Consider the following 17,374-nt stretch of genomic DNA (forward strand, 5'->3'; position numbering starts at 1 on the left):
AACTTGTACTCAGAAGCCTCTGGCAATCGTCTCTGGTGAAGACGTGTGAAACTCACTCTGCAGGCAGTGTGGAAGTGTGAGGGACTGAGGGTGTGCTCAACTCTCAGAAGTAAGATGCTTTTGGACAAGGCGTTCAGCTACCTTCTCACATACGGAACTTAGTATGTAACACCTGTCTACCACAAGAATTACTGGGAAATCGTGAATTGAGCTTGGAGGCCCTCGTCTTGTGTGCCGGGAGATTCCAATTACCTCTCCCAGCACTTCCGTCAAACAGCGAGCCTAGGCCTTTTAGAAGCCAAGGGTACCAGCAGGCTGGATGTGGAGGTACAGGCCATAAGCTCAACTCTCAGAAGTGTGTATGCATGGGAGGCAGATGTCTGCTACCCGCTCGTACATGGGATTTGGAACCTAGCTACACTCTGGTTGAGGAAAGCCGTTGGAAATCGCTGTATTCAACTCAGATACACGGGAGTTCAGGCCCAGTGCTCACACATGCTTTTCCCGCAACCTCTCCCAGCCACTAACATTAGGATTATAGCAGCTACTCCTACAGTCAGGCAGCATGTGGGAGGTTTCTGCCCTGTCCTCAGCTCTCTCAGGGAAGCATGTCTTGAAGCCAGCTAGCTGTCAACTAGCTGCATTCCTATGGCAGTGAGAAGGTAGCAGTATTCTGAGTCAGGAGGTTCCAAGATTACCAGTCGACTGCACCTGGGGATACCCTACAGGTCTGCATTGTTACCCTGCGTCTCAGAAGCCTCTGGCAAACGTCTCTGCTGAAGATCTGCGAAACTCACTCTGCAGGCAGTGTGGAACTGTGAGGGACTGTGGCTGAGCTCAACTCTCAGAAGTAAGATGGTTTCGGACAAGGCGTTCAGCTACCCTCTCACGTATGGAACTTAGTATGTCGCACCAGTCTACCACAGGAATTACTAGGAAATCGCTGAACTGAGCTTGGAGGCACTAGTCTTGTGTGCCGGGTGATTCCAATTACCTCTCCCAGCACTTCCGTCAAACAGCGAGCCTAGGCCTTTTAGAACCCAAGGGTACCAGCAGGCTGGATGTGGAGGTACAGGACATGAGCTCAACTCTCAGAAGTGTATATGCATGGGAGGCAGATGTCTGCTACCCACTCGGACATGGGAGTTGGAACCAAGCTACACTGTGATTGAAGAAGGCCATTGGAAATCGCTGTATTCAACTCAGATACACGGGATTTCAGGCCCAGTGCTCACACATGCTTTTCCCGCAACCTCTCCCAGCCACTAACATAAGGATGTTAGAGCTACTCCTACAGTCAGGCAGGATGCGGGAGGGTTCTGCCCTGTCCTCAGCTCTCACAGGGAAGCATGTCTTGAAGCGAGCTGTCAACTAGCTGCATTCCTATGGCAGTGAGAAGGTAGCAGTATTCTGAGTCAGGAGGTTCCAAGATTACCAGTCGACTGCACCTGGGGATACCCTCCAGGTCTGCATTGTTAACTTGTACTCAGAAGCCTCTGGCAATCGTCTCTGGTGAAGACGTGTGAAACTCACTCTGCAGGCAGTGTGGAACTGTGAGGGACTGAGGGTGAGCTCAACTCTCAGAAGTAAGATGCTTTTGGACAAGGCGTTCAGCTACCTTCTCACATATGGAACTTAGTATGTAGCACCTGTCTACCACAAGAATTACTGGGAAATCGTGAATTGAGCTTTGAGGCACTCGTCTTGTGTGCCGGGAGATTCCAATTACCTCTCCCAGCACTTCCGTCTAACAGCGAGCCTAGGCCTTTTAGAAGCCAAGGGTACCAGCAGGCTGGTTGTGGAGGTACAGGCCATAAGCTCAACTCTCAGAAGTGTGTATGCATGGGAGGCAGATGTCTGCTACCCACTCGGACATGGGAGTTGGAACCTAGCTATATTGTGATTGAAGAAGGCCATTGGAAATCGCTGTATTCAACTCAGATACACGGGAGTTCAGGCCCAGTGCTCACACATGCTTTTCCCGCAACCTCTCCCAGCCACTAACATAAGGATGTTAGCAGCTACTCCTACAGTCAGGCAGGATGCGGGAGGGTTATGCCCTGTCCTCAGCTCTCACAGGGAAGCATGTCTTGAAGCCAGCTGTCAACTAGCTGCATTCCTATGGCAGTGAGAAGGTAGCAGTATTCTGAGTCAGGAGGTTCCAAGATTACCAGTCTACTGCACCTGGGGATACCCTCCAGGTCTGCATTGTTACCCTGCGTCTCAGAAGCCTCTGGCAAACGTCTCTGCTGAAGACCTGCGAAACTCACTCTGCAGGCAGTGTGGAACTGTGAGGGACTGAGGCTGAGCTCAACTCTCAGAAGTAAGATGGTTTTGGACAAGGCGTTCAGCTACCCTCTCACGTATGGAACTTAGTATGTAGCAGCAGTCTACCACAGGAATTACTAGGAAATCGCTGAACTGAGCTTGGAGGCACTCGTCTTGTGTGCCGGGTGATTCCAATTACCTCTCCCAGCACTTCCGTCAAACAGCGAGCCTAGGCCTTTTAGAAGCCAAGGGTACCAGCAGGCTGGATGTGGAGGTACAGGCCATAAGCTCAACTCTCAGAAGTGTATATGCATGGGAGGCAGATGTCTGCTACCCACTCGGACATGGGAGTTGGAACCTGGCTACACTGTGATTGATGAAAGCCTTTGGAAATCGCTGTATTCAACTCAGATACACGGGAGTTCAGGACCAGTGCTCACACATGCTTTTCAAGCAACCTCTCCCAGCCACTAACATAAGGATGTTAGCAGCTACACCTACAGTCAGGCAGGATGCGGGAGGGTTCTGCCCTGTCCTCAGCTCTCACAGGGAAGCATGTCTTGAAGCCAGCTGTCAACTAGCTGCATTCCTATGGCAGTGAGAAGGTAGCAGTACTCTGAGTCAGGAGGTTCCAAGATTACCACTCTACTGCACCTGGAGATACCCTCCAGGTCTGCATTGTTAACTTGTACTAAGAAGCCTCTGGCAATCGTCTCTGGTGAAGACGTGTGAAACTCACTCTGCAGGCAGTGTGGAACTGTGAGGGACTGAGGGTGGGCTCAACTCTCAGAAGTAAGATGCTTTTGGACAAGGCGTTCAGCTACCTTCTCACATATGGAACTTAGTATGTAGCACCTGTCTACCACAAGAATTACTGGGAAATCGTGAATTGAGCTTGGAGGCCCTCGTCTTGTGTGCCGGGAGATTCCAAATACCTCTCCCAGCACTTCCGTCAAACAGCGAGCCTAGGCCTTTTAGAAGCCAAGGGTACCAGCAGGCTGGATGTGGAGGTACAGGCCATAAGCTCAACTCTCAGAAGTGTGTATGCATGGGAGGCAGATGTCTGCTACCCGCTCGTACATGGGATTTGGAACCTAGCTACACTCTGGTTGAGGAAAGCCGTTGGAAATCGCTGTATTCAACTCAGATACACGGGAGTTCAGGCACAGTGCTCACACATGCTTTTCCCGCAACCTCTCCGAGCCACTAACATTAGGATGTTAGCAGCTACTCCTACAGTCAGGCAGCATGCGGGAGGGTTCTGCCCTGTCCTCAGCTCTCTCAGGGAAGCATGTCTTGAAGCCAGCTAGCTGTCAACTAGCTGCATTCCTATGGCAGTGAGAAGGTAGCAGTATTCTGAGTCAGGAGGTTCCAAGATTACCAGTCGACTGCACCTGGGGATACCCTCCAAGTCTGCATTGTTACCCTGCGTCTCAGAAGCCTCTGGCAAACGTCTCTGCTGAAGACCTGCGAAACTCACTCTGCAGGCAGTTTGGAACTGTGAGGGACTGAGGCTGAGCTCAAATCTCAGAAGTAAGATGGTTTTGGACAAGGCGTTCAGCTACCCTCTCACGTATGGAACTTAGTATGTAGCACCAGTCTACCACAGGAATTACTAGGCAATCGCTGAACTGAGCTTTGAGGCACTAGTCTTGTGTGCCGGGTCATTCCAATTACCTCTCCCAGCACTTCCGTCAAACAGCGAGCCTAGTCCTTTTAGAAGCCAAGGGTACCAGCAGGCTGGATGTGGAGGTACAGGCCATAAGCTCAACTCTCAGAAGTGTATATGCATGGGAGGCAGATGTCTGCTACCCACTCGGACATGGGAGTTGGAACCAAGCTACACTGTGATTGAAGAAGGCCATTGGAAATCGCTGTATTCAACTCAGATACACGGGAGTTCAGGCCCAGTGCTCACACATGCTTTTCCCGCAACCTCTCCCAGCCGCTAACATAAGGATGTTAGCAGCTACTCCTACAGTCAGGCAGGATGCGGGAGGTTACTGCCCTGTCCTCAGCTCTCACAGGGAAGCATGTCTTGAAGCCAGCTGTCAACTAGCTGCATTTCTTTTTTTTTTTTTTTAATTTTTATTTATTTATGATAGTCACATACAGAGAGAGAGAGAGAGGCAGAGACACAGGCAGAGGGAGAAGCAGGCTCCATGCACCGGGAGCCCGACGTGGGATTCGATCCCAGGTCTCCAGGATCGCGCCCTGGGCCAAAGGCAGGCGCTAAACAGCTGCGCCACCCAGGGATCCCCTAGCTGCATTCCTATGGCAGTGAGTAGGTAGCAGTATTCTGAGTCAGGAGGTTCAAGATTACCAGTTTACTGCACCTGGGGATACCCTCCAGGTCTGCATTGTTACCCTGCGTCTCAGAAGCCTCTGGCAAACGTCTCTGCTGAAGACCTGCGTAACTCACTCGGCAGGCAGTGTGGAACTGTGAGGGACTGAGGCTGAGCTCAACTCTCAGAAGTAAGATGGTTTTGGACAAGGCGTTCAGCTACCCTCTCACGTATGGAACTTAGTATGTAGCACCAGTCTACCACAGGAATTAGGAGGAAATCGCTGAACTGAGCTTGGAGGCACTAGTCTTGTGTGCCGGGTGATTCCAATTACCTCTCCCAGCACTTCCGTCAAACAGCGAGCCTAGGCCTTTTAGAAGCCAAGGGTACCAGGAGGCTGGATGTGGAGGTACAGGCCATAAGCTCAACTCTCGAAGCGTATATGCATGGGAGGCAGATGTCTGCTACCCACTCGGACATGGGAGTTTTAACCTAGCTATATTGTGATTGAAGAAGGCCATTGGAAATCGCTGTATTCAACTCAGATACACGGGAGTTCAGGCCCAGTGCTCACACATGCTTTTCCCGCAACCTCTCCCAGCCACTTACATAAGGATGTTAGCAGCTACTCCTACTGTCAGGGAGGATGCGGGAGGGTTCTGCACTGTCCTCAGCTCTCACAGGGAAGCATGTCTTGAAGCCAGCTGTCAACTAGCTGCATTCCTATGGCAGTGAGAAGGTAGCAGTACTCTGAGTCAGGAGGTTCCAAGATTACCACTCTACTGCACCTGGAGATACCCTCCAGGTCTGCATTGTTAACTTGTACTCAGAAGCCTCTGGCAATCGTCTCTGGTGACAACGTGTGAAACTCACTCTGCAGGCAGTGTGGAACTGTGAGGGACTGAGGGTAGGCTCAACTCTCAGAACTAAGATGCTTTTGGACAAGGCGTTCAGCTACCTGCTCACATATGGAACTTAGTATGTAGCACCTGTCTACCACAAGAATTACTGGGAAATCGTGAATTGAGCTTGGAGGCACTCGTCTTGTGTGCCGGGAGATTCCAATTACCTCTCCCAGCACTTCCGTCAAACAGCGAGCCTAGGCCTTTTAGAAGCCAAGGGTACCAGCAGGCTGGCTGTGGAGGTACAGGCCATAAGCTCAACTCTGAGAAGTGTATATGCATGGGAGGCAGATCTCTGCTACCCGCTCGTACATGGGATTTGGAACCTAGCTACACTCTGGTTGAGGAAAGCCCTTGGGAATCGCTGTATTCAACTCAGATACACGGGAGTTCAGGCCCAGTGCTCACACATGCTTTTCCCGCAACCTCTCCCAGCCACTAACATAAGATGTTAGCAGCTACTCCTACAGTCAGGCAGGATGCGGGAGGGTTCTGCCCTGTCCTCAGCTCTCACAGGGAAGCATGTCTTGAAGCCAGCTGTCAACTAGCTGCATTCCTATGGCAGTGAGAAGGTAGCAGTACTCTGAGTCAGGAGGTTCCAAGATACCACTCTACTGCACCTGGAGATACCCTCCAGGTCTGCATTGTTAACTTGTACTCAGAAGCCTCTGGCAATCGTCTCTGGTGAAGACGTGTGAAACTCACTCTGCAGGCAGTGTGGAAGTGTGAGGGACTGTGGGTGGGCTCAACTCTCAGAAGTAAGATGCTTTTGGACAAGGCGTTCAGCTACCATCTCACATATGGTACTTAGTATGTAGCACCTGTCTACCACAAGAATTACTGGGAAATCGTGAATTGAGCTTGGAGGCCCTCGTCTTGTGTGCCGGGAGATTCCAATTACCTCTCCCAGCACTTCCGTCAAACAGCGAGCCTAGGCCTTTTAGAAGCCAAGGGTACCAGTAGGCTGGATGTGGAGGTACAGGCCATAAGCTCAACTCTCAGAAGTGTGTATGCATGGGAGGCAGATGTCTGCTACCCGCTCGTACATGGGATTTGGAACCTAGCTACACTCTGGTTGAGGAAAGCCGTTGGAAATCGCCGTATTCAACTCAGATACACGGGAGTTCAGGCCCAGTGCTCACACCTGCTTTTCCCGCAACCTCTCCCAGCCGCTACATTAGGATGTTAGCAGCTACTCCTACAGTCAGGCAGCATGCGGGAGGGTTCTGCCCTGTCCTCAGCTCTCTCAGGGAAGAATGTCTTGAAGCCAGCTAGCTGTCAACTAGCTGCATTCCTATGGCAGTGAGAAGGTAGCAGTATTCTGAGTCAGGAGGTTCCAAGATTACCAGTCGACTGCACCTGGGGATACCCTCCAGGTCTGCATTGTTACCCTGCGTCTCAGAAGCCTCTGGCAAACGTCTCTGCTGAAGACCTGCGAAACTCACTCTGCAGGCAGTGTGGAACTGTGAGGGACTGAGGCTGAGCTCAACTCTCAGAAGTAAGATGGTTTTGGACAAGGCGTTCAGCTACCCTCTCACGTATGGAACTTAGTATGTCGCACCAGTCTACCACAGGAATTACTAGGAAATCGCTGAACTGAGCTTGGAGGCACTAGTCTTGTGTGCCGGGTGATTCCAATTACCTCTCCCAGCACTTCCGTCAAACAGCGAGCCTAGGCCTTTAGAAGCCAAGGGTACCAGCAGGCTGGCTGCGGAGGGACAGGCCATAAGCTCAACTCTCAGAAGTGTATATGCATGGGAGGCAGATGTCTGCTACCCACTCGGACATGGGAGTTGGAACCAAGCTACACTGTGATTGAAGAAGGCCATTGGAAATCGCTGTATTCAACTCAGATACACGGGAGTTCAGGCCCAGTGCTCACACATGCTTTTCCCGCAACCTCTCCCAGCCACTAACATAAGGATGTTAGCAGCTACTCCTACAGTCAGGCAGGATGCGGGAGGGTTCTGCCCTGTCCTCAGCACTCACAGGGAAGCATGTCTTGAAGCCAGCTAGCTGTCAACTAGCTGCATTCCTATGGCAGTGAGAAGGTAGCAGTACTCTGAGTCAGGAGGTTCCAAGATTACCACTCTACTGCACCTGGAGATACCCTCCAGGTCTGCATTGTTAACTTGTACTCAGAAGCCTCTGGCAATCGTCTCTGGTGAAGACGTGTGAAACTCACTCTGCAGGCAGTGTGGAACTGTGAGGGACTGAGGGTGGGCTCAACTCTCAGAAGTAAGATGCTTTTGGACAAGGCGTTAGCTACCTTCTCACATATGGAACTTAGTATGTAGCACCTGTCTACCACAAGAATTACTGAGAAATCGTGAATTGAGCTTGGAGGCCCTCGTCTTGTGTGTCGGGAGATTCCAATTACCTCTCCCAGCACTTCCATCAAACAGCGAGCCTAGGCCTTTTAGAAGCCAAGGGTACCAGCAGGCTGAATGTGGAGGTACAGGCCATAAGCTCAACTCTCAGAAGTGTGTATGCATGGGAAGCAGATGTCTGCTACCCGCTCGTACATGGGATTTGGAACCTAGCTACACTCTGGTTGAGGAAAGCCGTTGGAAATCGCTGTATTCAACTCAGATACACGGGAGTTCAGGCCCAGTGCTCACACATGCTTTTCCCGCAACCTCTCCCAGCCACTAACATAAGGATGTTAGCAGCTACTCCTACCGTCAGGCAGGATGCGGGAGGGTTCTGCCCTGTCCTCAGCTCTCACAGGGAAGCATGTCTTGAAGCGAGCTGTCAACTAGCTGCATTACTATGGCAGTGAGAAGGTAGCAGTCCTCTGAGTCAGGAGGTTCCAAGATTACCACTCTACTGCACCTGGAGATACCCTCCAGGTCTGCAATGTTAACTTGTACTCAGAAGCCTCTGGCAATCGTCTCTGGTGAAGACGTGTGAAACTCACACTGCAGGCAGTGTGGAAGTGTGAGGGACTGAGGGTGTGCTCAACTCTCAGAAGTAAGATGCTTTTGGACAAGGCGTTCAGCTACCTTCTCACATATGGAACTTAGTATGTAGCACCTGTCTACCACAAGAATTACTGGGAAATCGTGAATTGAGCTTGGAGGCACTCGTCTTGTGTGCCGGGAGATTCCAATTACCTCTCCCAGCACTTCCGTCAAACAGCGAGCCTAGGCCTTTTAGAAGCCAAGGGTACCAGCAGGCTGGATGTGGAGGTACAGGCCATAAGCTCAACTCTCAGAAGTGTGTATGCATGGGAGGCAGATGTCTGCTACCCGCTCGTACATGGGATTTGGAACCTAGCTACACTCGGGTTGAGGAAAGTCGTTGGAAATCGCTGTATTCAACTCAGATACACGGGAGTTCAGGCCCAGTGCTCACATATGCTTTTCCCGCAACCTCTCCCAGCCACTAACATTAGGATGTTAGCAGCTAATCCTACAGTCAGGCAGCTTTTGGGAGGGTTCTGCCCTGTCCTCAGCTCTCACAGGGAAGCATGTCTTGAAGCCAGCAGTCAACTAGCTGCATTCCTATGGCAGTGAGAAGGTAGCAGTATTCTGAGTCAGGAGGTTCCAAGATTACCAGTCGACTGCACCTGGGGATACCCTCCAGGTCTGCATTGTTACCCTGCGTCTCAGAAGCCTCTGGCAAACGTCTCTGCTGAAGACCTGCGAAACTCACTCTGCAGGCAGTGTGGAACTGTGAGGGACTGAGGCTGAGCTCAACTCTCAGAAGTAAGATGGATTTGGACAAGGCGTTCAGCTACCCTCTCACGTATGGAACTTAGTATGTAGCACCAGTCTACCACAGGAATTACTAGGAAATCGCTGAACTGAGCTTGGAGGCACTAGTCTTGTTTGCCGGGTGATTCCAATTACCTCTCCCAGCACTTCCGTCAAACAGCGAGCCTAGGCCTTTTAGAAGCCAAGGGTACCAGCAGGCTGGATGTGGAGGTACAGGCCATAAGCTCAACTCTCAGAAGTGTATATGCATGGGAGGCAGATGTCTGCTACCCACTCGGACATGGGAGTTGGAACCAAGCTACACTGTGATTGAAGAAGGCCATTGGAAATCGCTGTATTCAACTCAGATACACGGGAGTTCAGGCCCAGTGCTCACACATGCTTTTCGCGCAACCTCTCCCAGCCGCTAACATCAGGATGTTAGCAGCTACTCCTACAGTCAGGCAGGATGCGGGAGGGTTCTGCCATGTCCTCAGCTCTCACAGGGAAGCATGTCTTGAAGCCAGCTGTCAACTAGCTGCATTCCTATGGCAGTGAGAAGGTAGCAGTACTCTGAGTCAGGAGGTTCCAACATTACCACTCTACTGCACCTGGAGATACCCTCCAGGTCTGCATTGTTAACTTATACTCAGAAGACTCTGGCAATCGTCTCTGGTGAAGACGTGTGAAACTCACTCTGCAGACAGGGTGGAACTGTGAGGGACTGAGGGTGAGCTCAACTCTCAGAAGTAAGATGCTTTTGGACAAGGCGTTCAGCTACCTTCTCACATATGGAACTTAGTATGTAGCACCTGTCTGCCACAAGAATTACTGGGAAATGGTGAATTGAGCTTGGAGGCACTCGTCTTGTGTGCCGGGAGATTCCAATTATCTCTCCCAGCTCTTCGGTCTAACAGCGAGCCTAGGCCTTTTAGAAGACAAGGGTACCAGCAGGCTGGATTTGGAGGTACAGGCCATAAGCTCAACTTTCAGAAGTGTGTATGCATGGGAGGCAGATATCTGCTACCCACTCGGACATGGGAGTTGGAACCTAGCTATATGTGATTGAAGAAGGCCATTGGAAATCGCTGTATTCAACTCAGATACACGGGAGTTCAGGCCCAGTGCTCACACATGCTTTTCCCGCAACCTCTCCCAGCCACTAACATTAGGATGTTAGCAGCTACTCCTACAGTCAGGCAGGATACGGGAGGGTTCTGCCCTGTCCTCAGCTCTCACAGGGAAGCATGTCTTGAAGCCAGCTGTCAACTAGCTGCATTCCTATGGCAGTGAGAAGGTAGCAGTACTCTGAGTCAGGAGGTTCCAAGATTACCAGTCTACTGCACCTGGAGATACCCTCCAGGTCTGCATTGTTAACTTGTACTCAGAAGCCTCTGGCAATCGTCTCTGGTGAAGACGTGTGAAACTCACTCTGCAGGCAGTGTGGAAGTGTGAGGGACTGAGGGTGTGCTCAACTCTCAGAAGTAAGATGCTTTTGGACAAGGCGTTCAGCTACCTTCTCACATACGGAACTTAGTATGTAACACCTGTCTACCACAAGAATTACTGGGAAATCGTGAATTGAGCTTGGAGGCCCTCGTCTTGAGTGCCGGGAGATTCCAATTACCTCTCCCAGCACTTCCGTCAAACAGCGAGCCTAGGCCTTTTAGAAGCCAAGGGTACCAGCAGGCTGGATGTGGAGGTACAGGCCATAAGCTCAACTCTCAGAAGTGTGTATGCATGGGAGGCAGATGTCTGCTACCCGCTCGTACATGGGATTTGGAACCTAGCTACACTCTGGTTGAGGAAAGCCGTTGGAAATCGCTGTATTCAACTCAGATACACGGGAGTTCAGGCCCAGTGCTCACACATGCTTTTCCCGCAACCTCTCCCAGCCACTAACATTAGGATTATAGCAGCTACTCCTACAGTCAGGCAGCATGTGGGAGGTTTCTGCCCTGTCCTCAGCTCTCTCAGGGAAGCATGTCTTGAAGCCAGCTAGCTGTCAACTAGCTGCATTCCTATGGCAGTGAGAAGGTAGCAGTATTCTGAGTCAGGAGGTTCCAAGATTACCAGTCGACTGCACCTGGGGATACCCTACAGGTCTGCATTGTTACCCTGCGTCTCAGAAGCCTCTGGCAAACGTCTCTGCTGAAGACCTGCGAAACTCACTCTGCAGGCAGTGTGGAACTGTGAGGGACTGTGGCTGAGCTCAACTCTCAGAAGTAAGATGGTTTCGGACAAGGCGTTCAGCTACCCTCTCACGTATGGAACTTAGTATGTCGCACCAGTCTACCACAGGAATTACTAGGAAATCGCTGAACTGAGCTTGGAGGCACTAGTCTTGTGTGCCGGGTGATTCCAATTACCTCTCCCAGCACTTCCGTCAAACAGCGAGCCTAGGCCTTTTAGAACCCAAGGGTACCAGCAGGCTGGATGTGGAGGTACAGGACATGAGCTCAACTCTCAGAAGTGTATATGCATGGGAGGCAGATGTCTGCTACCCACTCGGACATGGGAGTTGGAACCAAGCTACACTGTGATTGAAGAAGGCCATTGGAAATCGCTGTATTCAACTCAGATACACGGGATTTCAGGCCCAGTGCTCACACATGCTTTTCCCGCAACCTCTCCCAGCCACTAACATAAGGATGTTAGAGCTACTCCTACAGTCAGGCAGGATGCGGGAGGGTTCTGCCCTGTCCTCAGCTCTCACAGGGAAGCATGTCTTGAAGCGAGCTGTCAACTAGCTGCATTCCTATGGCAGTGAGAAGGTAGCAGTACTCTGAGTCAGGAGGTTCCAAGATTACCACTCTACTGCACCTGGAGATACCCTCCAGGTCTGCATTGTTAACTTGTACTCAGAAGCCTCTGGCAATCGTCTCTGGTGAAGACGTGTGAAACTCACTCTGCAGGCAGTGTGGAACTGTGAGGGACTGAGGGTGAGCTCAACTCTCAGAAGTAAGATGCTTTTGGACAAGGCGTTCAGCTACCTTCTCACATATGGAACTTAGTATGTAGCACCTGTCTACCACAAGAATTACTGGGAAATCGTGAATTGAGCTTGGAGGCCCTCGTCTTGTGTGCCGGGAGATTCCAAATACCTCTCCCAGCACTTCCGTCAAACAGCAAGCCTAGGCCTTTTAGAAGCCAAGGGTACCAGCAGGCTGGATGTGGAGGTACAGGCCGTAAGCTCAACTCTCAGAAGTGTGTATGCATGGGAGGCAGATGTCTGCTACCCGCTCGTACATGGGATTTGGAACCTAGCTACACTCTGGTTGAGGAAAGCCGTTGGAAATCGCTGTATTCAACTCAGAGACACGGGAGTTCAGGCACAGTGCTGACACATGCTTTTCCCGCAACCTCTCCCAGCCACTAACATTAGGATGTTAGCAGCTACTCCTACAGTCAGGCAGCATGCGGGAGGGTTCTGCCCTGTCCTCAGCTCTCTCAGGGAAGCATGTCTTGAAGCCAGCTAGCTGTAAACTAGCTGCATTCCTATGGCAGTGAGAAGGTAGCAGTATTCTGAGTCAGGAGGTTCCAAGATTACCAGTCGACTGCACCTGGGGATACCCTCCAAGTCTGCATTGTTACCCTGCGTCTCAGAAGCCTCTGGCAAACGTCTCTGCTGAAGACCTGCGAAACTCACTCTGCAGGCAGTGTGGAACTGTGAGGGACTGAGGGTGAGCTCAACTCTCAGAAGTAAGATGGTTTTGGACAAGGCGTTCAGCTACCCTCTCACGTATGGAACTTAGTATGTAGCACCAGTCTACCACAGGAATTACTAGGAAATCGCTGAACTGAGCTTGGAGGCACTAGTCTTGTGTGCCGGGTGATTCCAATTACCTCTCCCAGCACTTCCGTCAAACAGCGAGCCTAGGCCTTTTAGAAGCCAAGGGTACCAGCAGGCTGGATGTGGAGGTACTGGCCATAAGCTCAACTCTCAGAAGTGTATATGCATGGGAGGCAGATGTCTGCTACCCACTCGGACATGGGAGTTGGAACCAAGCTACACTGTGATTGAAGAAGGCCATTGGAAATCGCTGTATTCAACTCAGATACACGGGAGTTCAGGCCCAGTGCTCACACATGCTTTTCCCGCAACCTCTCCCAGCCACTAACATTAGGATGTTAGCAGCTACTCCTACAGTCAGGCAGGATGCGGGAGGGTTCTGCCCTGTCCTCAGCTCTCACAGGGAAGCATGTCTTGAAGCCAGCTGTCAACTAGCTGCATTCCTATGGCAGTGAGAAGGTAGCAGTACTCTGAGTCAGGAGGTTCCAAGATTACCACTCTACTGCACCTGGAGATACCCTCCAGGTCTGCATTGTTAACTTGTACTCAGAAGCCTCTGGCAATCGTCTCTGGTGAAGACGTGTGAAACTCACTCTGCAGGCAGTGTGGAAGTGTGAGGGACTGTGGGTGGGCTCAACTCTCAGAAGTAAGATGCTTTTGGACAAGGCGTTCAGCTACCATCTCACATATGGTACTTAGTATGTAGCACCTGTCTACCACAAGAATTACTGGGAAATCGTGAATTGAGCTTGGAGGCACTCGTCTTGTGTGCCGGGAGATTCCAATTACCTCTCCCAGCACTTCCGTCTAAAAGCGAGCCTAGGCCTTTTAGAAGCCAAGGGTACCAGCAGGCTGGATGTGGAGGTACAGGCCATAAGCTCAACTCTCAGAAGTGTGTATGCATGGGAGGCAGATGTCTGCTACCCGCTCGTACATGGGATTTGGAACCTAGCTACACTCTGGTTGAGGAAAGCCGTTGGAAATCGCTGTATTCAACTCAGATACACGGGAGTTCAGGCCCAGTGCTCACACATGCTTTTCCCGCAACCTCTCCCAGCCACTAACATTAGGATTATAGCAGCTACTCCTACAGTCAGGCAGCATGTGGGAGGTTTCTGCCCTGTCCTCAGCTCTCTCAGGGAAGCATGTCTTGAAGCCAGCTAGCTGTCAACTAGCTGCATTCCTATGGCAGTGAGAAGGTAGCAGTATTCTGAGTCAGGAGGTTCCAAGATTACCAGTCGACTGCACCTGGGGATACCCTACAGGTCTGCATTGTTACCCTGCGTCTCAGAAGCCTCTGGCAAACGTCTCTGCTGAAGACCTGCGAAACTCACTCTGCAGGCAGTGTGGAACTGTGAGGGACTGTGGCTGAGCTCAACTCTCAGAAGTAAGATGGTTTCGGACAAGGCGTTCAGCTACCCTCTCACGTATGGAACTTAGTATGTCGCACCAGTCTACCACAGGAATTACTAGGAAATCGCTGAACTGAGCTTGGAGGCACTAGTCTTGTGTGCCGGGTGATTCCAATTACCTCTCCCAGCACTTCCGTCAAACAGCGAGCCTAGGCCTTTTAGAACCCAAGGGTACCAGCAGGCTGGATGTGGAGGTACAGGACATGAGCTCAACTCTCAGAAGTGTATATGCATGGGAGGCAGATGTCTGCTACCCACTCGGACATGGGAGTTGGAACCAAGCTACACTGTGATTGAAGAAGGCCATTGGAAATCGCTGTATTCAACTCAGATACACGGGATTTCAGGCCCAGTGCTCACACATGCTTTTCCCGCAACCTCTCCCAGCCACTAACATAAGGATGTTAGAGCTACTCCTACAGTCAGGCAGGATGCGGGAGGGTTCTGCCCTGTCCTCAGCTCTCACAGGGAAGCATGTCTTGAAGCGAGCTGTCAACTAGCTGCATTCCTATGGCAGTGAGAAGGTAGCAGTACTCTGAGTCAGGAGGTTCCAAGATTACCACTCTACTGCACCTGGAGATACCCTCCAGGTCTGCATTGTTAACTTGTACTCAGAAGCCTCTGGCAATCGTCTCTGGTGAAGACGTGTGAAACTCACTCTGCAGGCAGTGTGGAACTGTGAGGGACTGAGGGTGAGCTCAACTCTCAGAAGTAAGATGCTTTTGGACAAGGCGTTCAGCTACCTTCTCACATATGGAACTTAGTATGTAGCACCTGTCTACCACAAGAATTACTGGGAAATCGTGAATTGAGCTTGGAGGCCCTCGTCTTGTGTGCCGGGAGATTCCAAATACCTCTCCCAGCACTTCCGTCAAACAGCAAGCCTAGGCCTTTTAGAAGCCAAGGGTACCAGCAGGCTGGATGTGGAGGTACAGGCCGTAAGCTCAACTCTCAGAAGTGTGTATGCATGGGAGGCAGATGTCTGCTACCCGCTCGTACATGGGATTTGGAACCTAGCTACACTCTGGTTGAGGAAAGCCGTTGGAAATCGCTGTATTCAACTCAGAGACACGGGAGTTCAGGCACAGTGCTGACACATGCTTTTCCCGCAACCTCTCCCAGCCACTAACATTAGGATGTTAGCAGCTACTCCTACAGTCAGGCAGCATGCGGGAGGGTTCTGCCCTGTCCTCAGCTCTCTCAGGGAAGCATGTCTTGAAGCCAGCTAGCTGTAAACTAGCTGCATTCCTATGGCAGTGAGAAGGTAGCAGTATTCTGAGTCAGGAGGTTCCAAGATTACCAGTCGACTGCACCTGGGGATACCCTCCAAGTCTGCATTGTTACCCTGCGTCTCAGAAGCCTCTGGCAAACGTCTCTGCTGAAGACCTGCGAAACTCACTCTGCAGGCAGTGTGGAACTGTGAGGGACTGAGGGTGAGCTCAACTCTCAGAAGTAAGATGGTTTTGGACAAGGCGTTCAGCTACCCTCTCACGTATGGAACTTAGTATGTAGCACCAGTCTACCACAGGAATTACTAGGAAATCGCTGAACTGAGCTTGGAGGCACTAGTCTTGTGTGCCGGGTGATTCCAATTACCTCTCCCAGCACTTCCGTCAAACAGCGAGCCTAGGCCTTTTAGAAGCCAAGGGTACCAGCAGGCTGGATGTGGAGGTACTGGCCATAAGCTCAACTCTCAGAAGTGTATATGCATGGGAGGCAGATGTCTGCTACCCACTCGGACATGGGAGTTGGAACCAAGCTACACTGTGATTGAAGAAGGCCATTGGAAATCGCTGTATTCAACTCAGATACACGGGAGTTCAGGCCCAGTGCTCACACATGCTTTTCCCGCAACCTCTCCCAGCCACTAACATTAGGATGTTAGCAGCTACTCCTACAGTCAGGCAGGATGCGGGAGGGTTCTGCCCTGTCCTCAGCTCTCACAGGGAAGCATGTCTTGAAGCCAGCTGTCAACTAGCTGCATTCCTATGGCAGTGAGAAGGTAGCAGTACTCTGAGTCAGGAGGTTCCAAGATTACCACTCTACTGCACCTGGAGATACCCTCCAGGTCTGCATTGTTAACTTGTACTCAGAAGCCTCTGGCAATCGTCTCTGGTGAAGACGTGTGAAACTCACTCTGCAGGCAGTGTGGAAGTGTGAGGGACTGTGGGTGGGCTCAACTCTCAGAAGTAAGATGCTTTTGGACAAGGCGTTCAGCTACCATCTCACATATGGTACTTAGTATGTAGCACCTGTCTACCACAAGAATTACTGGGAAATCGTGAATTGAGCTTGGAGGCACTCGTCTTGTGTGCCGGGAGATTCCAATTACCTCTCCCAGCACTTCCGTCTAAAAGCGAGCCTAGGCCTTTTAGAAGCCAAGGGTACCAGCAGGCTGGATGTGGAGGTACAGGCCATAAGCTCAACTCTCAGAAGTGTGTATGCATGGGAGGCAGATGTCTGCTACCCGCTCGTACATGGGATTTGGAACCTAGCTACACTCTGGTTGAGGAAAGCCGTTCGAAATCGCTGTATTCAACTCAGATACACGGGAGTTCAGGCCCAGTGCTCACACATGCTTTTCCCGCAACCTCTCCCAGCCACTAACATTAGGATGTTAGCAGCTACTCCTACTGTCAGGCAGCATGCGGGAGGGTTCTGCCCTGTCCTCAGCTCTCTCAGGGAAGCATGTCTTGAAGCCAGCTAGCTGTCAACTAGCTGCATTCCTATGGCAGTGAGAAGGTAGCAGTATTCTGAGTCAGGAGGTTCCAAGATTACCAGTCGACTGCACCTGGGGATACCCTCCAGGTCTGCATTTTTACCCTGCGTCTCAGAAGCCTCTGGCAAACGTCTCTGCTGAAGACCTGCGAAACTCACTCTGCAGGCAGTGTGGAACTGTGAGGGACTGAGGCTGAGCTCAACTCTCAGAAGTAAGATGGTTTTGGACAAGGCGTTCAGCTACCCTCTCACGTATGGAACTTAGTATGTAGCACCAGTCTACCACAGGAATTATTAG

The sequence above is a fragment of the Canis lupus genome, chromosome 28 (assembly GCF_048164855.1).
Source record: "Canis lupus baileyi chromosome 28, mCanLup2.hap1, whole genome shotgun sequence".
NCBI classification, from domain to species: Eukaryota; Metazoa; Chordata; class Mammalia; order Carnivora; family Canidae; genus Canis; species Canis lupus.